The sequence below is a fragment of the Notamacropus eugenii genome, chromosome 2 (genome assembly GCF_028372415.1).
Source record: "Notamacropus eugenii isolate mMacEug1 chromosome 2, mMacEug1.pri_v2, whole genome shotgun sequence".
Taxonomy (NCBI): domain Eukaryota; kingdom Metazoa; phylum Chordata; class Mammalia; order Diprotodontia; family Macropodidae; genus Notamacropus; species Notamacropus eugenii.
The window spans coordinates 291191297-291218498 of NC_092873.1; the positions used below are offsets into that span (position 1 = coordinate 291191297).

At 41.1% G+C, this 27202-nt stretch overlaps 1 long non-coding RNA gene across 1 annotated transcript in view; it reads right to left on the reverse strand.

The window, feature by feature from the left end:
- Window positions 1-7104: 7104 nt before the first annotated feature.
- Window positions 7105-27202, reverse strand: part of LOC140523915 (uncharacterized) — a 76763-nt gene continuing 56665 nt past the window's right edge. The window contains exons 2-3 of the long non-coding RNA XR_011973507.1: window positions 23039-23164; window positions 7105-8223 (exon numbers count right to left, since the gene is read on the reverse strand). This is a non-coding gene — a long non-coding RNA (uncharacterized lncRNA). The remainder of the gene's footprint in view (window positions 8224-23038; window positions 23165-27202) is intronic.

The following is a 27202-nucleotide window of genomic DNA, read 5'->3' on the forward strand; positions in this document are numbered from 1 at the left end:
TCTTTCTCTGGATGTGGATGGCATTTTGCCTCAAGAGTCCTTTGGGAATGTTCTAGGTCCTTGCATTGTTGTGAAGGGCTAAGTCTATCAGAAACAGTAGTCACACACTATGGCTGTTACTGTGTATAACGTTCTTCTGGTTCTGCTCATTTCACTCAGCATCAGTTCATACAAGTCCTTCCAGGTCTCTCTAAGTCCTACTGTTCATCATTTCTTATCACACAATAGTATTCCATTACATTCATATATCACAATTTATTCGCCATTCCCCAATAGATGGACATTCCCTCAATTTCCAGTTCTTGGCCATCACAAAGAGAGCTGCTATAAACATTTTTGTACATCTGGGATCTTTTCCCATTTTTATGATCTCTTTGGGATACAGCCCTAGAAGTGATATTGCTGGGTCAAAGGGCATGCACATTTTTGTAGCCCTTATATGGACTATTTGTGCTCAACATGTGGTTGAGGCTTCTGAGCTTGGATTGGTCTGATGAATCACAGTCAGACACACTGCGCCTTGACCCGACATAGTGATATCATTTTGGTCCTCTTCGAGTATGACGATCAACAATAAGGAATATATAAAAGTTAGGAGAGACCAAGCTTCAGTGCCAGTGTTTCCACAAAGACAGATGTAATAGATAGGAATTGAACTTGGATTCAGGAAGGGTATAAATTGTAAGTAAGAGGCTTGCTAGCTGTGTATCCCTGGACAAGTTACTTAACTTGTCAGTGCCTCAGTATGTTCATCCATAGAATGAGGGGATTCTCCTCATTCTAAATCAATGATCTTAAGCATTTTCCTGTGCTGTAAGTATGGTGCTGTCTATATATGGAAGAGCATGAGATTCAGGTAAAGCTTTATTAAGACAGAGTTATTCAGCCCTGGGGAACATGGTTAACCGAGTGTTTTTTCCTGTGATTTGGAATGTGTGTTCTGTGAAACCAAGATGATTTCAATATACTGAGTCCTGCTATAAGGTGACTGAAATCTTGGGCAGACCAAAAGACTGGATGGGCTATGTTTCAAGGTCAGTGACAACCACAGCCTCGGCCACAGAATATCCTTGGGTTCTCTGGCATGCCCGCTTCAGCAGTGATGAGATCCCAGTAGCTCATAGTTGTGGGTCTCTATGATGAAATGTCACACCCTGATTTAAGAAGATAAACCTGGTAGATATCTATAGAGAGAGACAGAGATATATCTATATATATATATATATATATGAACATATATATAGATATATCTCTATATATCTATATTTATCGATAGATAGATAGATAGATAGATAGATAGATAGATAGATAGATAGATAGATAGATAGATAGTTGAAAGGGACCTTAGAGTTTACCTAGTCCACCTAGTTACAGTCAAAGAAATGGAGAACTGAAGAAGTAAATTGACTTGTTTAAGGTCACACAGACAATAAATATCAGAGCCAGGGATTAAATGTAGTTCTTCTAACTCTAAACCCAACATTATTTCCACTACACCACGATAGGCTGAAGGACAGAACTTAGAAGTGGGGGTCACCTGGTGGGAAGATGTTCCTTTGCTCTACTTACTGATTTGTAAACTGAGGCCCAGAGTAGTTCATGAAGCTCTATTGACCAAGGGGCTACAAAACCACCAACTCTGGCAATAACTCCCATTCTCTGTTTGGGTTCATTTTTCTGAAACTTTAATATATCATCGAGAGAGGCAAAAAATAATTTCCAGAGAAAAAATGCCCAGAGAAGACGCAGAAACTGAGTGGTCCAAAGGGCTTGTGAAAGATCATGCCCCAGCTTATAGGCAAGAGGGAGCAGTGACCAGCTCTGGATTCTTAGACCAGTGGTCATGTTTGACTATCTGAACTGCACTGGAGAAGTACCTCCACCTGCCTGCCTCAGATCAATAATCAAAGACATAATGAGGTTAAAAGATCTTTTCATTAGACCAAGGTCAGATACATATTGAATAGGGTAACAAATGTAAGACCAACACAGCAAAACAAGAAGTTCAGAGCTTAAGTATAAAGTCCAATTCAATAAACACAAAGCACTCGGAATGGATAGAGCCTCTAGGATTGGGGAAATTGCAAGGTTTCTTTAAATGCAGGTGCAGTAGGTAGAGCACCAGCCCTAATCCAGCCTCAGATACTGACTAGCTGTGTGACCCTGGGTAAGTCACTTAACCTTGTTTGCCTCAGTTTCCTCCTCTGTAAAATGAGCTGGATAAGGAAACAGCAAACCACTCCAGCATCTCCCCAAAGAAAACCCCAAATGGGGTCATAGAAAGTCAGACACAACTGAAACGACCAAACAACTCTCTAAGATCTTTTAGGGTTGCAAAGACTCTTCCTTCTAGGAGCCCTAGGAGGGAAGCTATCTAGGTATTATTATTTTTAAAGATTAGTATTATTATTACAAGAATTGGTTTTATATATTTGCAAACTGAGGTTCAGAATGGGTAAATAATGTGCCTAAGTTCATAAAGATATTAAGCACTAGAATTGCCAGATCTCTTGATTCCAAGAACAGAGATCTTCCCATCATCTCTCTCATAGTGAAGTATCCTTGCATTCTTGCAGTTTATGGCTTAGGAAGGGAATATGTCTGACATATATACATCCTCACATACCACATTCCATCTCCTATCTCCATGCCTTTGCATAGGTTGTACCCCATGCCTAAAAGGCACTCCCTTCCTCACCTCTGCCCCAGAATTAAATTTCACCTCCTACATCAAACTGTTCCTGGTCCTCCAGCTGGTAGTACCACTCCCCAAATTTCCTGTATTTTATACACACAGGTGGGAAAGTCCTGGATTTTCAGTCAGGAAGACCTGAATTCAAATCTGGGCAGACTAGTTACGTGACCCTAGGCAAATCTCTTTGAACCTCAGTTTCCTCATCTGTAAGATGAGTGTAATAAAAGCACCTACAATCACAGGGTTATTGTGAGAATCAAATGAGGCAACTTTTAGAAAGCTCTTAGCATAGTGCCTCAATAGTCAGCACTTAACAAATACTTGTTCAAAAAAACCCACAAAATATACTATCTCCCTTAATAGGCTCCAAGCTCCTTGAGGGAGGAGGTTAGCTCATTTTTCTCTTTCCATTTCCAGCAGCTAATAGGACCTTAATAAATATTTGTTGATTGATCGATCGATATAACAATAATACAAATAATACATGAACAAGGAGGAGTATAGCAAACTGCTCTGAGAGAGAAAAGGCTGTTGAAAAGGTTAGAATACATTCGTAACTATTTCAAGATTCTGTATTGTCTTCTGTATCTAATTGTTTTTCATTCTTCCTTTCTTCTCCCTCCCTTCCTGACAATTGTCTCAAGGGCTGGTCCCTTTGCCTTAAGCCTGGCACCTCTCCTCCAGTAGATCAGTCTTTCCCGTTAAGTCACACAATAGGTTGCTAAATTTTGGTGTCTCTACTTGGACATATCCTTGGACCTGGTATCTACCTTCTCCCTGTCCTTGTCCCTGTCCCTCCTCTCTCTTTCCTCTCTTCTCTCTCTCTCTCTCTCTCTCTCTCTCTCTCTCTCTCTCTCTCTCTCTCTCTCTCTCTCTCTCTCTCTCTCTCTCTCTTCCTGTCCATCTCTCAATCTCTCTCTCCCTCTCCCCCCCTCCATATCTCTCTACCTCTCTGCCTCTGTCTCTCTCCCCCATTCTCCTCCCCAACAGGAACACAATATGTTAGTATTTCTTCTTATTATAGCACTTTAAGTTTTAGTGTATAAAGTGAATACATAGTGCTAACATTCTCCTCACTTTTTCAGATGAGGAAACTTAGGTCCAGAGAGTTCAGTGACTTGCCTGCCTATCATTTTGAAGAAGTCACAGAGTCAGAATTGGAATCTGTTTATTTCTGAGCTCCAAGTTCAGACCAAACTCTCTCCAGCTTGCCTCTCTGGAAGATCATTAACAGTAAGACTCCATAAACAACCCTAGAAAGCCATTTCCTTGTGGGAATATCCAGATGCACTAAACTCCTGGACCCTGGAGCTAACAGCCAGGTGTAGACAGGGCAGCTTTCACCCTGAGCAGATTGTCTGTTTATTTTCGTTGGGTCTCATCCCTGCCACAGCTGGAGCCCCATGCTCGACTTTATGGGCCAGCAGGGGAGTTTAACCCTCCAGTTAAAGCCTTTCACAACAATTAGGCTAATTGATGATACCCACTGCCTAGGTGACCAAACCCATTGTGAGAGCCAGCCAACTCAGGAAGGTAGAGGAGAAAAGAGAAAGGAAGAAGGCATAAATCAGACCCACCAGGGCGGATAGCAGCTGCTCAGGAACCCCAGGAAAGAGGTAAGGACAGCTGCAGACTTGTCCTTCTGGCTGCTCTTGATGCCTACTCACTCTTCAACAGAAGAATCTTTTTGCCCCTCCTAGTGACAGAGAGCCCAGAGGGATTTCTAAATGTTTTCCCAAAATGGAACAGGCTGCGTCAGGGTGGGTGGATGAAAATAAAAATAAATCTAACAACCCAAATTTATTCAACTTTTAAAAGTTTACAAAGAGTTTTTCTAGCTATTACCATGAAAAGTCATTAATGCAAGTATTAGGTCCATTTGATAGAGGAAAAAACTGATGCACAGAGAAGCTAATGACTTTTTCACTGCCACACAGTAAGTGAGCAGTGAATTTTCCATCACAATAACAGCTAGCATTTATAAAGTGCTTTCAGATTTGCAAAGCCCCTTACATGTGTTATGTCTTTGAATTTCATTTGAGCTTACAACAACTTTGAGAAATAGGTGCTATTATCATCCCCATTTCATAGGTCAAGAAATTAAGTCCTCAAGCAGAAATCTGATAATTATGCATTAAGAATATGTAGACAGATTCATAATTGAAAAAGGGGTTGGATAGATACCCTCAAAATTCTCATTGAATTAGGTAGAGAGCAGGGTACAATGGGGAAAGTGCTGGATTTTGAATTAAAGTGCCTGAGATTGAATCCCAGTACCGTCACTTACTATCTTGGTGACCTGGTGCATGTGGCATGGCCTTTCTGGACCCAAGTTCCTCATCTGTAAAATGGGGGAGTTAGACTAGATGGCCTCTTGGATCCTTTCCATGCTCCTAATTCTTGACAATTCCACGATTCTATGAGGCAGTTCCCTACTATGGATCCTCAATGAATCCCTGGCAGCAGGGAAGATTCTCCTCATGTTATAGAGAAATATACTATGTCACAGAGAGGGAAGAGCAACTTTCCTATGTTCACCCAGAAAACTAAGGACAAGCTCTCAGAGACTAAACTCAAGATTTTTAAAAGGCAGCCTAATTTAGTAGAAAGGGCAGTGATTTTGGAGTCAGAAAGACCTACATTCAAATATACATATTTATATATATATATATATATATATATATATATATATATATATATATATATATATATATCAGCTGCATCATTATGGATAAGTCACTTAACCTCTCTGTGCCTCAGTTTCATCACCTATAAAGTAAGGGAATTGAACTCAATAGCCCCTAAGGTCCCTTCTAGCTCTGAATCTATGATTCCATGAATGTGTAGCTTCAGTTCTCTCTTCTCACCTGTGCTCCAATCCTATATCTTCATGTTTCAGATAGAAGCTAAGCTGGCTGACTTCTGAGATTCCTTCCTTGTTCAATATTCTTCAGTGGCTCCCAATGGCCCATCACATAATTACAGACCTTTTGTCTTGATTTCAAAGCATCTCTCTAATTTGACTCCACTCTACCTAATCAATTTCTTTTCCACCCACTACTTCTCAACATAGACATGCTCCATCCAATCCAGCACATTATTGTTCCTGTCTCACACAGTTTTGCTGAAGTCCCCTACCCTCATCCCACTGGTCCTTTAACATTGAAACTAAATCCTGTTTCTGCCTTGTCTCTTTCCCTAACATTACCAAACCATGGTCTCCTCCTTGGATACCACACAGATTTTTGTTTTATCATTTTCTAGGCACTTAACAAGTAAAGTTATCTGTTATAGCTATCTATCTGGGTTGGTATCTTATTCCCCCCCTCGATATAAGGAAGGAAGGAAACAAGCATTTATTAAACTCCTATTATATACCAGACATTGTGCTAAGTGCTTTTCAAATATGTTCTCATGTGATCCTCACAACAACCCTGGGAGGTAGGTACTATTACGATCCACACTTTACACTGAGGATACTGAGGCAGAGGTTAAATTAATTGCCCACAGTCAAAAAGCTAGAAAATATCTGAGGCCACCTTTGAACTCAGAACTTCCTGATTCTCCAGGTTGAGCACCATCTAGGTGCCTCTCTGTTTCTGTCTGTATGTGTGTGTGGATGGATAGATAGATAGATAATGTGTGTATGTATGTCTGTACATATGTGTATATGTGTGTATTTGCATGTGTATACATACATGTATACACATACATGCATGCATTTAATGTGGTTAGGGATTCCCTTATCTAAAGGTTATATCCCCCTCCCATGCACCTGGCTTTGCAGGTACACTGTTGGCACTAATGTTTGATGAGTGACTGAGTGAATGAATAAACAAAGTCCCAGCCATTCTTCAAGGCTCAACTCAAGACACTCTCCCCCTTGTAGACTTCTCTGATTGCTTAGTCACGCAGCTGTTCTTTCATCTGCAGTCCTATAGAATTTGTAGTCTGTACCACCAATTTCAGTCCTCAATTCTATACTCTACTGTACTGGTCCTTTCTTTTTTTTCCCATGGTCTCATGGGTGTTGGCTTGCTTGCTAGCTCTCTGAGCTAAGGTATTGCATCTTCTATTGTTATTGGATCCCTAATAGCTAGCATGGTATTTGACATTTTGTAGACACAAATCAGAGTACAGCGTGTGCACGATGTATGCTTTGGCCCTACACTCCCAGAACTAGGCCCACTCCAGGCTTCTCAGATATCCTCAAGGGGTTAGAAGTCTCCTTTTTCTCATACCCATTGGTCCAAGCCCCTAGACTATCTAACTCCCATTTGTTAGGGGCCAGTGACTAATGCCCCAATTCCATTTGACCACTTAGCATCAATTAGCTTTTACAAAGGGATATTTCCCTCAAAGATACAACAAGAACAAACAAATTAGTATTTCCTTCAATACATCAAGGATATACTTTCCCCTACAATATCTAATTCTCTTGGGAAATGGGCTCAAAACTTTGCTTAATTTCTAAATAGCATTGGTCCCAACAAGTTCATCTCCAAAGTCAGCATTACTGTTAGGTGGGTCCCTCGAGTAGTCTGGGTCCTAAAAGTCATTCCCAAAGGCCACTCCTTGTTCCTCAGGTCATTGATGATGGCCTGGCCCCAACACTGGGCCTGGGTGCTCCCCCCAGACACAAAGAAAACAAAAAGAAGAGGACAGGAAGCTGAAAGGCTTTTTTGATGTGCTGGTCAATGAGGACAAGATCCGGCTTCCAGGAAGGAGCTGTGAAATAGATGTGCAAGGCAAGTCTGAGCCAATCTTGGGAGAGAAATTCAAAGAAATTGACACAAGGTGTGGCCAGAGAGACTCTTGGCTTTCTAGAATTTCTCTCTCTCTTTCCTGATCCACTTCTAGAAAGGAATCATTGACACTTCTGGGAATTCTAACTTGGGAGAGGAGAGTGTACTGGAAAGTTTGAATGCCAGTGACCTGTGTTTGAATCACAATTGTATCATTTACTACCAGGGTGACTTTAGGCAACTCACTTCCCCTCCCTTGGTCTTAGTTTATTGTCAATTGTTTCAGTCAGTTTGAGTCTTTGTGACCCCATTTAGGGCTTTCTTATCAACGATACTGGAATGATTTGCCATTTCCTTCTCCAGCTCACCTTACAGATAAGAAAACTGAGGTAATCAAGGTTAAGTGACTTGCTCACGGTCACACAGCTAGTAAGTGTCTGAGCTCAAATTTGAATTCAGGTCTTCCTGACTCCAGGTCCAGAATTTTATCCACTGTGCCACCTATCAGCCTACAAATAGAAGATGTTGGGCTAAATAATTTCTAAGTACCTTCCAACCTTAATGTTTTATGGTCTCATAGGTCTAGTTACTGCTATTTCCCTCCAGATGGTTGCCTCCCCTCCTCAGTCATTAGTTCCCCTTCATCATGAGACGAATCCTTCCATCCTTCTCATCACTGTGAAATCTCAATCCTTCTTTATAAATAGTGAGCCCTCTCTGGGGTTCTTCTTTCTTTCTCCCATAGGTCCTCACAGAGCAGTGCACATGAAGGCAGGAGAGAGTCTGTGGGAAAAGGAAATGACATTAAAAACCCATTTTTCCCTTTCCAGATAGATCAGAGAGAAGAACTGAGTTGGAGGGGGGAGGGAAGTCTACATATGCACAGTCCTTCCTCGAGTTGTTAATGTCCACCCTGGGTGGACCAACAGAAGGGCTACAAGTACAATCATCCATGTGACCCAAGAAGAGAGATCTTGGACGCTAAGTTTAAAGATGCAAACTTTACGGGAGGGGAAAGGGAACCCTTGAGCAGCATTAACTTTATGGTTGTAACCCCAAGTTCAAGAGTTCAGGGTTTCAGGCTTTTCACCTTAGTGTCATTAGTGTTGATCACTAGACGCCTCACATATAGTGGATGCTTATGAAACTCATGGCTCAGTATCCTAGCCTCTGGAAGGCAATTCCAAAGGACTAATATAGAAAAATGCTTTGATATGCAAAGAAAGAATTGATGGAGTCTGAATGCAGATCAAAGGATACTATTTTGACATTCTTTTTCAGGGATCAAGGCTAATCTTGAGGATAGCCCTGCCATTCATGTCTCTTTGACTGATTTTTCCCTACTCAAAGTTCCTTCTGGGAAATCAGACAATATAGTTCAAGTCTAGGTTGAGATAAAATACATATAATATAGTTAATAACATATTGTTATATATAATTACATATTATCATTAATTATTATATAAATATAGAATTATTTTATATATAAGTTGTATACATTTTTGTAATTATATATAATTACATAATATGTAACTACAATATAATAAGTTAATATACATTATATATAATAATATATAACTCCTCATAGGTAAAAATAGTCATATGTTTGAAGTACATAGATATAGATGAACATATTTTTAAATAGTACTTAGCTCCTGTAATTCAAAGTCACAAATGCATTGGATACAGGACACTCTTTTACACCATAGAAAATGCAGATAACATATAAAGGGCTCACAATAGCCCATAAGCAACAAATATAATTCTCCTCCCTTTCAGATAAATCCTACCTTTTCCTTCAGAATCCTCTATAGTTCCCCCATATTTATAGTATCACTGTATGACTTAAACTCCTTTCAGAAGAGAAATGAACTTGAGGTCACTAAAGGGACAATTCCAACATTTCAGTGGTCCCATTTTTGTCCCAGACACTCGTGTAGGTCTCAGACCTTATGATCCTATTCTCATGGCTTGCATTCTTTGTTTAGTTTGCTAGACAAATAACACTGACTCTCTCCACTCCCTATATTCTGGTGAATCCTACTTTTACCCTAGTGATCTGTATAGGTCTCTACCTTATGGTGCTACCCTGAGGGCTTGGATTGCCCCAGGGAAAAAATGAACTTACAGTTGCTAGAGAGACAGTCTCCTTCCCACCAGACCTGTACTGTCCAAACTACTTGTGATAGTAGAGAAAGACACCAGGACTGTTAGTGGAGTTGTGAACTGAATCAACCATTCTGGAGAACATTATGGAACTATACCCAAAGGGCTATAAAATGCATACTCTTTGAATCAGCAATACTACTCCTAAGTCTGTATCCTAAAGAGATTAAGAAAAGGAATGGAGAGGAGGGAAGGGAAGGACCTACTTGTACAAAAATATTTATAGCAGCTCCTTCTGTGGTGGCAAAGAATTAGATATTGGTGGGATGTCCATCAAGTGGAGAATGGCTAAACAAGTTGGGGCATATGAATGGAATGGAATACTATTATGCTCAGAGAAAGGATTTCAGAAAAACCTGGTAAGACTTACATGAGCAGATACAAAGTGAAGTAAGCAAAACCAAGAGAACATTGTACACAGTAACATCAACATTGTACAATGATCTTCCATGAATGACTTAACTATCCTGAGCAATACAATGGTCCAAAACAATTCTAAAGAACTCATGGTGGAAAATGCTATCTACATCCAGAGAAGGAACTGACAGTCTGAACGCAGATCAAAGCATACTATTTTTGCTTTCTTTTTTTCATATTTTTTTCTTTTGGTCTGTTTCTACTTTCACAACATAATTAATATGGAAATATGTTTTACATAATTGCACATATGTAACCTACATCAAATTACTTACCATCTTAGGAGGGGGGGGAGGAGAGAGAGAGAGGAAGAATATTTGGAACTCAACTTTTTTTAAATGAATGTTAAAATTTGTCTTTATATGTAATGGGAAAAAAATAAAATGCTATTTTAAAATAGAAAAGGGCACCAGGAAGTAATAATAATAAGCATTTATATAATAGTTCGAGGTTTTCAAGCTGCTGTACCTACGTTAGCTTATTTCATTCGCACAACTTAGAAGGTAGATGCTTTGATTATCTTCGTTCCATAAATGAGGAAACTGAGACTGAGAAAAATTAAGTGACTTGCCTGGGTTCACACAGCTGGTAAGATTTAAGCTCAGGCCTTCCTGATTGCAACTCCAGTATTATATTCACTGTGACAGTGCTCAGAGATGAGGAAAAGAGAAGTCAGGGAGGTGTTATGATCAGTGGGAGTTGGCACAGGCTCGTTTCTGTTTTATTTTCCTCACGCCTTTTAAATAAGCTTCATGCCTCAGGACTTCACAAGTAACAAAAGAAAAAAACTAAAGGAAAGACAAGGAATAGAAGGCATAAGGGGGAGAGGGAATTGATATCAGAACAGGAAAAAAAATTATATACAAACTAGAAATTAATGGTTCTTCACAGTTCAACCCATAGCTTGAAGCTTGGTGACTTAGTAGTAAACAAATAATCATTTCTGTCTGCATCCCAGGGATGAGAAGTGAAAAGAGCCCTGTGATCTTACTCCATCTCCTCTTACATGTACCCTGGGGAGTTGAGGAAGGAAGAGGAAGAAGGATTTAGCTCAAAACTCAGAGAACTCAAGATCTAAGCATTTGGTTTCTCCATCAAATACATCTCCCTGGGGACTATTACTCAAGTATGCCAGTCTTCACTGGAAACCACAGGAGACATCCAGAGCAGAAGGGTGAAGTCTGTTGCTTTCATTCAAAGATTTACCAGCAAAATGTGATGCCTCATTACCATCCCCTCCTCTCCACTCCACTCTACCTTCTTCCTATCATTTCATCTCTTTTCTTTCCCTCTTTCCTTCCTGCTGGACCACCTCCAGTCATCCTGATCTGTATCTTATCACTGGACCCAGATGGCTCTGGAAGAGAAAGTGAGGCTGGTGACTGCACAGATCATCCCTCACTTAAATTCAATTCACATGCAAGTCATGGCATCACCTTCCTGGTGTGATGGTCCTCTTTGAGAATGAAGGACAAACCACAACCTGGCTCTCAATCCCTGTCTCTCCAACCCCAAGCTGAGATCTCTCACTTTCCTGAAACACTCTTCTCTGTCTTTTGGTCTCTTTCTCCATCCACTTTTTTTTTTTTTTTACTGGTGACATGTTTGTTCCAGTTCTCACTAGCTGGTTTTCAGGTACTCACAGTACTTCTCACTTAGGCTATCACCATACCTTTCCAATTAGACTCCCTTTCTCCTGTCTCTTCATTCTCCAATCCACCCTCTGTAAAGCTGCCAAGGTAATATTCCTACAACATAGCTCTGACCACACCACTCTTTCTGCTCAAGAAACTCCAGTGCCTCCCTATAAACCCCAGGATCAAATACAAAACTCCTGTATTTAAAACCTTTCACAACCTGGCTCCAGTCTAGGCTTATTACATGTTACTCTCCTTTATAAACTCTACAGTAGCACCACTTTGGCACCCTTCCATTCTTCACCCAGAGTACCTCACCTCCCACCTCAGTGCCTCTGTAGAGGTTGTCCTCTTCACTTGGAATGTGCTCCCTCCTCATCTCTGCCTCTAGGAATCCCTAGCTTCCTTCAAGGCTCAGCTCAAGTACTAGCTCCTGATCCCTGCTCCTCCCCTCAGACCCCATCCCCTAGAACTTGACTTTGCATATATTTCACATATTCTCCTGTAACGCAAGTTTCCAGCCCAACCTGGAGCATTAAACTCAAGACCAAGGCACTTGGCACCCCCTTCAATACATTTCCCTTTGTGTGAGACTTTTCTCATTAGTGGAGAGAGAGTTGGTTCAACACTGCCTACTTGTATGAAAGAAGAAGTTGGTACAAACAAGTCTCATGCAAAATGCTCCAGGCTTGGTTGAATCCATTACACTTAGATGGGTACATGCTCTCTCTCCCCCTGAATAGACCATAAGTTCTTTGAGGATAGGGATCTGTTTCTTTTTGTCATCCTCTAGCATGGTACCTGGCCCAGAGAAGGTGTTTGACATCTGTTGGTTGATTGGTTGTTTGCTTTCCCTACTGCTCCATGAAAGCCCTCTTCCACTTGTGGCATCACCTGTGACTCTAGGATCTTGAAAACTACATCAATGGGGCACAAAACCTGTTATCTCCCACCAGACTAGAAAAGCTCCCAGATTGAATCTGGTGATGGATAATAGATTTGTCATCAGAGGGCAAGCCTAGCAAAGTTTGGAGGATATGGCCAACTAGACGTAATTTTTTTTTTTATTTCTTGGCCACAGCAAAAGCATAGGGGATTTCATTTTTGCTTGAATGGATGTAATCACAACTTCTTGAAGTGCAAAAGAATTCCTCCATTAAAATCCACCATGCCCTGGAAATAGTCCTGTGTTTCCAAAATCTATTTCAGAGAAGTTCCAGTGCTAGTGGGTTCTAGTCAGTTGTAAAGTCTTTGAATATTGTTCAGAAATGAACTCTGGGTACGTCCTACAAGGACTAGCCTTGCTCAGTTCAAAGAGCTTAGATGGATTGTCCCAGATGAGATGAAGGGCTTCATATCCTCATAGATTTTCCCTTCCCAGAATGCCCAAGCAGGAGGTAAAGAGAAGGCTAACTCTTGTGACTTCAGCACTCTACACAAAGATTATACCAGTAATGCAGAACCAACAATGCCCCCATACAAAGCAGACCAAGGTAGAATCATCTCTCCTGAATTCTCCAAGATCAAGTATTGATCAAGTGTGAGAGACATAGATATACCTTAGTAACTGAATAAAACTTCTGGAAGTTATCTTAAATACACACACACACACACACACACACACACACATTTGCAAGGCATGGCCTCACTTTCCTGATGTCATGTCGTCTTCGAGGATAAAGAACAAACTACTGGTTGTTTAGAGTGAAGTGAAATTTATAAAGTGCTTAGCACAGTGCCTATACTAGGTGCTCAATAAATGCTTATTCCTCTTCTCCCTCCCCATTCTTATCCCTCAATCCATTATTACCACCATATTTATCTCTCAGTTCCAAAGTCTTTTCATTGCCTAAACCCCTCCTGTCTTCAACCAAAAGACAAAATGAAGAAGAGAGTTGAGAAGTCTAGGGTGGGGGTAGAAGGATGTAACTGAGGTACCCAGTAGAGACTCAAAATGGGATGCGGCTAGGCAGGCTAGGCAAATAACCAAACAAGCCAGAGCAGTCTAGTCAATAACCATGATACCAGAGGCAGTGAATAGAGTGGAAAGGGTGGTAGACCTAGAGAAATCTGGGTTCAATCCTTCACCTGGCACTTACTGGCTGTGTGCTCATGGGCAAGTCAGTCACCTCTAGGATCCTGTTTCCTCATCTGTAAAATACGGGTAACAATAGCTATAGTACCTAGTCCATTTGGGCAGTTTGAGGACTTAAAAAAGGTTTTCCCCAAAAGAGTCAAAACAAGACAGTAATGCTTTAAAAACTAGTCTTTCATTATGGCTTTTTTTAATTTAGAAAAGAAAATTTAAACACATGGCGACTTAGTTAACAAGGAAAAGATACAACCAGAGTGGTCACGAGACTCAATGTGATAGTCTTTCAACCAAAGCAAGAGGAGGAAAGAGGATCAGTAATGATCCTTCTGAGAGACTGCCCTCATGCTTGGCAGACCAAGCTTTACCAGTTCTTCATTCTGCCACTCAATAAGTGGCTGGAATATCTTTGAGGACCATGGAATTTATAGGAAGGAGAGTAGTTTCTCAGTAAGCTACATTTGATTAATTACTCAGCTCTGATGTCATTGGCAGGGAGATAATAGGGACTGTCTGATGAGATCTCTGGCTGTGCAAGTATGCAGCATGGAAATTTCCAGTATGGGGGAATAGAAGTTTCTAGAAAAGGGAGGATGGGGAGGGACAGGTCCAGAAGACAGGCGGACTGCTCTAAGCACTCACAACAGAGCAGTGCCCAAAACTCAGAGGGTTTTCTTGGACGAGCACCTATAACTATGTGTGAGAATCAAAAAAGATAATGTGCCTAGAGTCTGTGAATCTTATATAAATGTCAACTGTTATTATCATTACCAAAATTCCCAAGGCTCTAGCATCTGCCACTCCTTCCACCATCTTTCTACCATACTCACAAGGCAAAGGTCAAATGACCCACATCTTTCTGGAGGAGCCCTCCCTTAGCTACATTGACATGCCTGCCTTGAACCCATTAGACCACTGGAAAACTGTTTCTTAGTTTCCCTATGGATTAAACTCTAGGATCAACTCCAAAGTTTCTAAGTCTCTTCAAATCCATCCTAGGCTATAGCTAGCACTCTTTGAATTTTCTCTTGTGATAATTTTTTTTCTTTGATTACAGTGTAATTCCTTCGGGAATATGGCTGTCTCCCCTCCCTGCTCCCCAAAGCTGCATCTGCTCTTGTCTCTAATTCCCTCACTAAGCCCTAATCCTCTAGTAACTCAGCCAGAAGAAGACATGGACCAGGAAACGATCCGGGTCAGAACCCAGGGAAGCAGGGGTAAAACTCTTCTGGTTTCTAAATCAATACCAGGCACAGCTCTCAAAAAGTCCCCTCCAGCTGAGAGCAAAGATGACAAGCTCTGTCTACTGGAAAACTAAATAACCTCCAAGCTTTGCCAAGATTTGGAAATGAAAAAGCACTTCAGAGAAGCAAGGCAAGATTAGATTTTCAGAATGAAAGGGGACCCACCTCCTACTGGGTAGTAGTAGTAGCAGCTGTAGGAGTCATTAGAGACAGCTAGGTGGCACAATGAATAGAGGTCCAGGCTTGAAGTTGGGTAGACCTGAGTTCAAATCCCACCTCAGACACTTACTAGTTGTGTAACCCTGAGAAAGTCATTTATCCTCAGTTTCCTCATCTGTAAAATAGGGCTAATAATAACACCTATCTCTCAGGGTTGTTGTGAGGATCAAATGAGATAACGATTGTAAAGCACTTAGCAGAGTGCCTGGCACATAGTATGAGTTTATATAAATGTTAGCTATTTTTATTAAAAATAATAATGACAACTGGCATTTTAGAGGCAGTTCAGTAGATAAAGTGTCAGTTGTGAAGCCTCCAGTTCAAGTCTAACCACTGACATGTACCAGTTGTGTAACCCTTGGAAAATCTCTTTACCTGTCACTGTTCCAAAAAACTCTATCAGACTCTAAGTTGAGAACAAATGCAGATTTGCATTGGTAAAGAGGTTTCCTTTGGAAATTCCATATATCAATGAAATTCTAATTCCAGTATACACATATATATATATATGTATGTATGTATATATGTGTATGTGTGTATATATATCAAACCTTGATGTTCACAAGGCATTTTATATGCATTATTTCATGAGTACAAGAGACATGGAGTAGACACTACATGTATTTTTATTGCCATTTTATAGATGGAGAATCTGAGGCCCAGAGAGGTTAAATAATTTTTCCAGAGTCACATAGTTAGCAAGTACAGAAGGTGGGATTTGAATCCAGAGTTTCTGCCATCTAAATCCAGTGCTCTTTGTACTGTTTTTCTATCACTAAAATCTGTTGATTGGTAGTTTTAATAATAATAATAATAATAATAGCTAACATTAATTAGCCTTCACTATGTTCTAGGCACTGCGCTAAGTGCTTTGCAAATATTTCATTTGATGGGATTAAACCGGCTGGTTTCCACACCATGGAATCTATTGACATAGGGGCTCATTGGAAAGGAAAAAGACTGGAGGGAACTGGACAATGAGGACTCCAGTGGAGAACAAGGCCCCTAGTCAGCTCTCTGCAACAGCCCTAGGAGGCAGGAACTGTTGTTATCCCCATTTTAATGTTGAGGAAACTGAAGCAACAGTTAAATGACTTGCCCAGGATCACATAGCAAATAAATATCTGAAGCCAGATTTGAAATCAGTTCTTCATGGTTCCAGGCACAATGTTCTTTCTATCCATACCACCATTACTCTGTCTCCAAACAGCACTGCAACTAAATTATCTCAGATAAAAAGTTTTGCTCTTACAAGCAGCCTCTGAGGGAAAGCACTTCCATACACTCCTTTGAGTTACCTGCTCTAATAACCTAGCATAGAGCAGAAAATCCTTCCTCATGAGTAAATTGAGGCAGATTTGATTAGACGACCTTTTGTTTTGTTTTCCTTCTATTGCCAGTGAGCCCATAATTCTTACTCAGTTTCCTCCCAACAGTCATGAAAGCTCTTTATCCAAAACCAACAGCTAACTTGATCTGGTGAAGGGAGTATTCAGTTTTTCTAGGACTGGGTGAGAGCTGGATTTTCCTGTATGGGTTTCTAGGACTGAGACCTCAGAAGAGAACTTTCCAAAGACCATCACCAGCCAAACCCCAGCATAGCTCACATTTCTAAAATATTCAAAGGTTTATAAAGCATTTTCTCCCTAACTGCTTTAGGAGGTAACCTATTCACCTCTTATTATCCCTCAGTGTTTACCATAGTACCTGGATCATAACAAGAACTGAGGAAATGTTCATTCATTCATTCTCCATCATACATTGTACTATATATTAAAGAGGTATACTGACTTATTTGTCTATGGACGCACCATGCATTAAACTAGGAAGTGTCAGAGTTGGAATAGTAGAGAGATCCTGATCAATAAGACAGATTCACTGGGTTCTGTTCCCCCATTTTGAAGTGGGGAGACTTCCCCAGGCAAGAGCTCAGTGAGATGCGTGTACCTTTGACAGAAAGAGCTGTACACAATTAGGAGGGATTATCCATGGTGTGAGGACCTCCAGAGAGCCAATAAAAGCCTCAAGAGGACTCCTGTCTCCTCTGCAGCTGTCACCAGGCCCAGGCAGCAGGAGACGGATAGAACATGGTTTAAGCCCTTTTGTTTTCATTTGTCTTTATTGGTCTGCAGGCTCAGGATGCCAAAAATGTCCATATGGACCCTGGAGCAGGATACAGAAGGAAAAACAATCTTGGAATTGAAGTGAATCCAGATTGGTCCGTGGGATTAAACCAGCTGGTTTCCACACCATGGAATCTATTGACGTAGAGGCTCATTGGAGAGGAAAAGGACTGGAGGGAACTGGACAATGAAGACTCCAGTGGAGAACAAGACCCTTAGCCAGCTCTCTGCAATCTGATTGTTGATTCTCTGAGGCATGGATTACACAGACTTCTTTTCCCTCCTACTGCCTTCCTCCCCCATTTAGTCAGTGATCCCAGAAGTGCTTTAGATATGGAGTCAGAGATTGCCATTTCAGGTACTTCTCGTCTGTGTTGTTGTAGTTCAGTTTTTTTGGTCATGTCTGACTGTTTGTGACCCCATAGCACACCAATACTGTCTATGGGGTTTTCTTGGCAAAGGTACAGAAACGATTTGCCATTTCCTTCTCTAGTGGATTAAGGTAAACAGGGTGAAGGACGTGCCCAGGGTCACATAGCTAGTAAGTGTCTGTGTCCAGATTTGAACTCTTGATTACAGCACTCTGTCTACTGAGTTGTCTAGCTGCCTCCTAGCTTCCCTAAATTCCTTCAGTCCCAACTCCCTGTGACTCCATTTACAGTTTTCTTGGCAAAGATACTGGAGTGGTTTTCCACTTTCCTTCTTCAGCTCATTTTACAGATGAGGAAACTGAGGCAAACAAAGTGAAGTGACTTGCCTAGGGTCATACAACTAGTAAGTGCCTGAGGCCAGATTTGAATTCAGACTTTCCTGACTCAGGGTCCAGCTCTCTATCCACTGAGCCACCTAGCTACCTCCTATATCTGTGTGACTGTAGGCAAATCATTTACTTTTTCTGTGCTCTAATTATCCAGTCTATAAAGTGGAAGTAGGCAGAAGACAGGTTAGACTAAATCAAAGGTCTTCCCTTGGCATTAGTAATTTTCAGTTTTTCAAAAATATTTTGATACCTATATTTCAGCATAATTGGTTCTCTTTGTAAATCCTATGCATTTTATCTCATGTATTAAAAAATATTCTTTGGAGAAGAAATTATACCACCAAATGGCTTCATAACACATAGAAAAAGTTAAGAATCTATGGATTTGATCTCTAAGGTTTCAATTCTTTGGTCATATGACTTCTCCCTGACCCACTCTATAGTCGTCGATAACGACTGGTCTTTCTTTTGCAGAACTAGGGGTGTCATCCAGTGATGATAGCCACAGAGTTTCCTGTCCATTCTAGCTCAGTCTGATATCTACCTTCTCCCATAACACCTAATATCTGAAGCACATTTGAGCACCAGATCTCATAGTTATCTGTTTCAGACTGTTTTGTCTTTTCAATTCAATTATAAATTCCTCCAAGGGAGACTTTGGTATAGTATCCTCTTTATAAGATTATGGGATCTTTGAGGTGGAAAGGACCTTAGAATCTAATCCAGATTGACTAGAGCCCAATCCTCTTCTCTACATGATGAGGAAATCAAGGCTAAGATTAAGCTGTTCTCAGTCACGCAGGTGATAAACAGTAGAACCAGGGATTGACCCAAAAATTTGTGATTTAAAGTCCGGTGCCCTCTCCACCATATCATCACGTCTCCTCCATCTGCCCCTCTTGCTCCTCTCTTGCTTTCCCCTTGTTTTACCTCAGAGTTTCCTTTTCTCTCTCTCCTCCCTTCCCTCAAACCTGCCTAGCATCTCTCACAAAAACCCACAGTCAGTGTTGAACAGAATCTCCTTGATCACCCTGTTTGGTAGACTGGAAAATACAATCAAACAAGGGGATAAAAATTATATCATGCTGTCAGTTGTTGTCCTGCTTTCTTAAGTGGAAAAACGGCCTTTCTTTCTGAACTGCTTTATGGTATCCAGGAATAACAAGGATGATAGTGAAGTTTCTCTGAAAACATAGAGCAGGTACAGGGAAATTGAATGTCTAATAGGAACAGTTCTTGTGCCAGGTTATAAACCTCAGATAATTGCAGGATGGCTATGCTGGTTCTCATTCTGTGTGTGTGTCTGTCTGTCTGTCTCTCTCTCTCTCCCTCACTCTCCTTTTTTCCTCCCTCTCTCACTGTCTCTGTCTCTCTTTGTGTGTCTCTGCCTATGTCTCTCACCTTCTTTCTGTCTCTTTCACCCTTCTTTCCCTCCCTCACTCCCTTTCTTTCTGTCTCTGTCTCTCTGTTTGTTTTTCTCCCCCCCAGTCTCTCTCTCCCTCCTTTCTCCTCTTCCTGCCCTCCTCTCTGAATACTTCATCCTTGGCCTTTTTCTACCCAGTAGTCTCAAAAGACTATGCAGTTTCTACTCTCACTTTGTCTGCCTGGACCCATGGGGCCAGAGGCTTTGTGGACCAGATTCGAGGAGCCATGGGGTGGTAATTCCACTGGGGAGAAAGGGAATTATTTGGTAAGGGGCAGGAACAGCAATAAATACAGATGTTAGGAACTTCAGAGACAGGAGGGAAATAGAACAGAAAGTTGCCTTATCCACCTCTGGAAATTTCATAAGATCTGATCCATCTTCACATCATGTTCTAATTGACTTCTTCCTCCAGGTTATATCCACTTTCATCTGAACCAATATTTTTTTTCAATATAAAGTGTTTTTAGTTTCTTGGGCTCTCTCTCTCTCTCTCTCTCTCTCTCTCTCTCTCTCTCTCTCTCTCTCTCTCTCTCTCTCTCTCCATCTCTATGTGTCTGTCTCTCTCTCTCTCTCTGTCTCTCCCTCCTTCCCTCTCATATCTCTCTCTCTTCTCTATCTCTGTCTCTCTGTCACTCTATGTCTGTTGCTCTTTCTCTGTCTCTGTCTCTCTCTCTCTCTCTCTCTCTCTCTGGCTCTCATCTCTCTCATCTCCCTCTCTGGCTCTCATCTCTCTATCTCTTTCTGTCTGTTTTTCTGTGGCTCTCTCTGTGTCTCTATCTCTCTTTCTCTGCCTCTCTCTATGTCTCTGTCGCTTTCTGTTTCTGTCTCTCTGTCTCTATCTGTCTTTTTCTCTGTCTGTCTCCTCTCTCTCTCTATTTCTGTCTATTTCTCAGTCACTCTCTCTGTCTCTGTCTCTTTATCTCTGTCTGTCTCTCTCTTTCTCTGTCTCTCTCTCTTTGACCTTTCCCTCTCTGTATTCTTTACCTATATCTCTCTCTTCCATCTTGTACTTTCTATTCTCTTTTACCATCTTCTTTCCTTTTGGGTTTCTCTTTCATAGAAGTTTATGGAACATTAGAGTTTGAAGGGACCTTAGATATAATTTTGTGTAATCCTCCTATTTTACAGAGTAAAATACTGAGATTCTGAGAAAATTATGCCCAAGGGACACACAGTAAATCAGTAACAGTCCCTCCCGATCATCTACAAGCCTAACTGGTGGCATTCTTTTTTTTTAACCAAATTAAGAGATTGATCAGTCCAGCAAGTCGTCCCTTCCATCCAATGACAATCAGTTAGGTTCCAGTGGTGAATCTAGTGACTTCTAGGAGACAAGCCCTTGGTCTCTCTTTTTTCCTCTCTTTCTGTCCCTATATCTACCAATTGTCCTCCTGTTTCTCAGTTCTGCTCTCTTTTCTCTCTAAAATTGTTCCTTACATCTCGCTTCAGTGCTACCTTAAAAACTGGGGCTGATAAAGATAATTCCTAACTGGTCTGGATACAGTTTCAACTTTAGCTAAGAAGGGCTTCCTGAAGAAATTCTCTGCTGAGAGCTTCTGTTCCTCTCCTCATGATGTTTAATTCATGTGTGTGGCAGATCATCCAAACAGACTCAGTGAATTGTAAAGATTCAGGCTTGAACCTTACAGATTGTACATTATTGAATTAGGGTGCTCCATGTGGAGATTAAATGACATAAAATCCGGACATGTTGGAAACCTTAATGGATTTTAACTATAAAAACAAGATGAGTTAATTTGAGATGGGCCAAATTTCAAAATGGTTAGAGTACCTGGCTTGTAGTCAGAAAGATCCGACTTCAAATCTAGCCTCAGACACTAACTAGTTGTGTGACCCTGGGCAAGTCACTTCACCCTCAGTATCCTCCTCTGTAAAATGAACTGGAGAAGGAAAGTGGCAAACCACTCCAGCATCTTTGCCAAGAAAACCCCCAAATGGGGTCATGAAGAGTCAGACACAGCTAAAATGACTGGACAGCAACAATATTCTCAGCATTGCTATTCTGGAATGTAGTTGTTTAATTGACTTGGGGGAGGCAATGTTGTGTAATTGGAAGAGCACTGGAGTCGAATAAAGAGTTCTAGAAATCCCATCTGTAAGTTCCTTGAGGGAAGAGAGCTCAAGGTCAAATCTCTAAGCCTCAGTTTTCTCATCTATAAAATGGGATGACAATAATAGTAACATCTGTAATAGCTTCCTCAAGGCAATTGGGAAGATCAAATGAGAGGGATACGTAGATATAAATGTAGATATAGATTAGATATAGATATGGATGTAAATATATGTATATCCCTAAACTTTAAAGTATCATACCCATATCAACTCTCATTAATCACCAGATTGGGACCAAATTTGGCTTCCATAGCCATTGTCTCCATCTTGTTTCTAGCCCCAAGTTATAACACAGAAATTTGGAGTCAGAAGAATTGAGCCTACTTCTACGTCATCCATCACCATCATCTTCACCATTATCTGCATTTATATAGCTCTTGAAAGTTTGCAAAGCACTTTATACGTATTATCTCATTGGAGTTTCATAATAACACTATAAAGTATGTACTTAAATCCCCATTATGCCAATCATAGGATCATGGGTTTGATGCTGAAAGAGACTAGAGGTCATAAGTCCAACACCATCATTTTATAAAGAAATTGAGTCCCAGAAGAAGTTAAGTAACTCAACCAAAATCACTTAATTAGTAAGTATCAGAAGCAGAATTTGAATCCAGGTCTTTCCAACTCAGTGTAGAAAATATGTTCTCGCTCATTTTCCCAGAGCTGGACAGAGTATATTTCTCCCTCAGGGACCCAGAGTGACCTAAGGGGTTGGAGACATTTCTTCCCTTTGTTCATCTTCTTTAAGCCCCCATTGTTGTGTTTCCAGTGAATAGCACTCCAGTACCATTTAACATCAATCATTAGATTCACAAAGGAATATTTAATTTGAAGGTATAGCAAGAACAAAGTATAAATATTTCCCCCTCAGCACCTTGGGACACAATTTCCCCTATAACATCTTGTTGTCTGGGAAGAAGGAACTCAAACTTAGCTCAGTTCCTACATAACTTTAATTCTACCAAGTTCACTTCCAAAGGTAGCCCAATTGATCCTTGGCCTGGGTCCCCCTTCTTTGGAAGCCATAACTGAGTAGCCACATGGAGGTTCCTCACTTCTGTCCTCCTTGGGGAGTGGGATAATATGGAAGAAAGCATGTGGAAAGAGATAGCGACCCGTGCTCCTGTCCCCAGAAAAAAAAAAAATACTATGCATGGAGTCTTCTGCCCACCTCCCTCTTATTTCTCTCTTTAGCCTAAAAGATGAGAAAACAAACATAAAAGGCAGGAGAGGGTTCATTTCCACCCTCCCACTAGGGTAGAAGCCAGGAGGAGTTTCAACCACAGAATTCCTATTTGGGGCTTTCTGAGCCTTGAATGAACATGGGCAGGTTGTCATTTTTGCTATGTACCTTTTCCTGTCTTTATTAAGGGCTTACCTGGGGGAGAAGAGTGTTGGCTGGAGAGATCTCTTGAATTGGCAATGGTGAGCCACTCCTCTACCTCTCTCTGTCTCTCTGACAGCTGTGAGCAATTCCAAAGGTGAAGATCTGTGTCTCCAATCCCTAAAAAGCAAACCATTTGTCTCAGCTAATTCCTGTGGGTGGCTGGCAGTGGGCACATTATGGCAACACTTAGGCATCTACAGCATAATTTCCTGGGCATAGCACTCATTTAGAAAATGTGCCTGAATTATTGAATAACCCATAATCGTTTCCTCTGATGGCATTACACATGGCTGGTCTGTATACTTTTGTAGGGTGTGGGAGGAGGGCAGATGGTAACCTGGCAGGGCCACAGGGCACAGGTTTATTCAACTTGGCCCTAGAGGAAAGGACTACAACCAACAGATGGAAGTTGCAAGGAAATAGATTTCAGCTCAATTGTAAGGAAAAATAGCTACGGTGATGATGATGATGATAACAACTGGCATTTCAACAGCACTTTAACATTTATAAATTCTTTACATATGTTATCTTACTTCAGCCTCACAAAAACTCTGGGAGGTAGGTACTGTTATTATCCCCATTTTTCAGATGGAGAAACTGAGTCAGGCAGAGGTTAAGTAGCTTCCTCAGGGTCAGACAGCTAGCAATGTCTAAGACCAGATTTGAGCTCAGATCTTACTAACTCCAGGTCTGGTACTCCACCCAGCTACCTTTCCTAGAGGAGTGGACACTATGTCAAGGAGGTAATGAGTTTCCTCTCTTCAAGAAGAAGATGAATGACCACTTGGCAGATACATTGTATCACAGAATGACTGAACTGAAATGGGTGCCAGAAATCATGTAGTCCCACCATCACTCATATAGGAACCCCCTCTATAAAATCTCCAGGTGGATATCTGGCTTCTACTCAAAATGTTTGGTATATGGTTATCTCCTGAGTCAGCCCATCCCACATCTAATTGTTGGCACATTTTTCCTTACATTAAATCAAAACCTGACTCTCTGTACCTCCCACCCAGTGCTCCTAGTTCTAACCTCTGGAAACAAGCAGAATGCATTTAATAATCACTTTTCCATAGGTCAGGCCTTCAGGTACTTAAACCCTGAGGGATATACTGTCATCCCCCTCCCATGCTCAAGTCTTTACTTCTTCAGACTGAATTTGCCTAGTTCATTCAAAGGATACTCTTATGGCCTAGTTTCCAGCTATGTCAAAGGGCTAGCCATGCTTTTCTGGGTACATTCCAACTTACCCATTGTCCCTCCTAAAACGTGCACTCAGATCTAGGACACAATACTCCAAATGGGGTTATTCCAGGGCAATAGATACAAAGGGAATCCATTATTTGATCAGAGGTTGGATTAGAGGACCTCTGTCCAGAAATGGAGTGGGTTGTGAGCTCTTTATCACCAAGGAAGCAAATCTCTTCCAACTCTAAGTCTATGAGAGCTGAAGCAGATGCAGGGAACAGGAATACCCCAGCTTCTACCAAGCCCCCAAAGGCATTTGTGCCTGCAGTATTGGAAAGAATGAGAGAAAGAAGTCCCAGTTCTGGGGATTACTAGTTATAAACAGGTTACAGCCGTGGACAAATCCCTTCCCTTGGCATCCTTAATCCCTTTACCTGTAAAATGAAGGTGTTGGGCTAGAGATGAACTCTAGGACCCTTTCCATATCCAACATTCTCTGAATATAAGAGCCTGCCTCCACATCCCAGATGTTTCCACTTAAATAGATACCCAACAGACAAGAGAGTCAGGTGTATTCTTTTGTGGGAAAGGGTGCATTTTGCTCAGACTAAAACACAGAAAGCAAGACTTCAGAGGCCACTGTATCTTCAGCATTCGTTTTTCTGTTGAGCTCACATCCAAAAGCCAAAGTCCCAGTTTGGAGACAGAATGAAGTCCTGTTTCATCCCTGAAGGCTTCCCCAACTTCCTCAGCTCACGTTCTGTCTCCCTGCTCTGGTCCCCAGCTCTGGGCTCCTTGGTTTTTATCCTCAGGGAACTTAGTCTTGAAAGAGTGTTGTCCTATAGCTCTTATTGTGGGTAAGTCACACAATTGACTTATTCCATTGTTTTCTGAGTGTTTCTTATCTATGCATTATCTTCCCAAACTAATTTTTAAGAGACCAGAGGATCTCATCATTTTTTTTTATCTTATCTAGTTTACAGTACCTAGTATAGAGTTTAGCTCAATATAATACCTTGTGGTTTGATGCTTACACATTCACTATTTTCTGATTTCAGAAGTAGATGCTTTCATCTCAACACACTGGGGTAAATCTGTAGAGTCTGGAAATGTAGATCATCTCCAAGGATTCAGACTCCTAGGATGACGCCCTGAACTATAGTTCACTCTTATGGTGAAAACTCCTCTCCCCAAACATCTTTCTTTTTTCCTGATTCTCATTTCCTCCTCCAGGCCCTAGTCTTCAAGCCTCTGCCCTTGGTCCCACTTAAAAAAAATACAGGGTAGCCCAAAAGTTTCAGTGCAATCTTAAGCTTAAATAGCTTACAATTGCACTAAGACTTTTGAAACATCCTGTGCACTCTCTTCTTTATCAATCCATCCAGTCCCAAAGCTTGGACATGTATGTAGATGTCTTCCAGGCATTTATCTCCAATCCAGACCTCTCCCCTAAGCTTCAGAGCTCTAATCTTTAACTGCTAAACAGCTCCCCCTGGATCTCCCTATAGATGCTCAATATTCTAAATAGCAAAAATTGAACTTATTAAAGAGATCAGCTCTTTCTCTTACCTTTCCAATGTGTTAATGGTATCACCAACTCAATCATACTCAAAACCTCAGAATCATAATTGACTCCTCCCTGTCCCTCACCCCATAGACCAAGGCATTCTAACTCAATGCCACTCAGATACATTGGAATTCTTCTATCCTCTTGATACTTCGGAATTATCAAAGCACAGGTCTGTCCATGCCACTCAAGAAATTCCAAGGGTTTTCTGTTGCCTCTAGGATAAAATTTAATTTTCTTCTTTCAGCTTGGCTTTTAAAGCCCATTAAAATCTGACTCCAACCTACCCTTCCAAACTTACTGCCTATCCATTTCCTTCATGTGCTCTTCATTGCAGCCAAATGGAATAACTTAATATTCCCCAAGAATAACGATTCATGTCCCATCTGAATGCTATGGCAAAGGCTGCTTCCCATGCCTGGAATGTCCTTCCTCTTCACTACTTCCTTATAGAATACCTGATGACTCAGGAGAAGAAAGTGAGGCTGCTGACCTGCATAGCCTGCCCTCACTCAAAACAAAGTCAAGTGCAAGTCATGTCATCATTTCTTGGATGTCATGGTCTTCTTTGGCAACGAAGAATGAACACAACAGCACAACAAAAGAATACCTAACCTCTTCAAAGATCTACTCAAGTATAACCTGCTTCAATAAGCCTATCCTGGTCTCCTCCATTTTGTAGTGCCTGTCAATGTTGTGTATGTATTTTTATTTAACTTTTTAATGCAACAACAGATCACTGCTAGTCCAGGAGACTGGGGATGCCCTTTTCTACTAAGGCTCCCAATTCTAGGCTTGCTCGTGTACTAGGTTTGATCATCAAGGGGCTCACACTCAAAAAAGAGGGGTTGGACTCTATCTTTTCATTACCTCTAGCCCTCTTCATGCTTCAGCCCAAGTCCCAGGGAAAATCACTTAGAACTGGGGCTTGGCTCACATCTAAGATCTTCTAAAAGAGAAGAGGGTACTCAATGTACTGTACTCCAAGACTGCCAGAATAGCCTTCTAAGGGTTCTCTCAATATCTTCTCCAACCCATCCAAAACAGTCTTCTTAAAGCATAACTCTGACTGTGCCACTTCCAGGTCTTAGCTCAGTGCCTGGCACATAGTAAGTGTGTAATAAATGTGTGTTGACTTGACTCTAAAAAACCTTCAACGTTTCTCCATTGCCCCTGAGATCAGCTGTTTTTCTTGGCAACGAGAGCCCTCCACCATCTGGCAACAGTTTACCCTTCCATCTTTACTTCCTACTATTCATGAATGCTACATTCCAGGCAAACTTCTGCCCTTGGCTTGGTATTCCTTCTTCTGCCTTTCTGCATTCATACAAACCATTTGCCATTTTGGAATGTATTCCTTTCTACCCACTGCTGCCTCCTCCTCCAAATACATGACT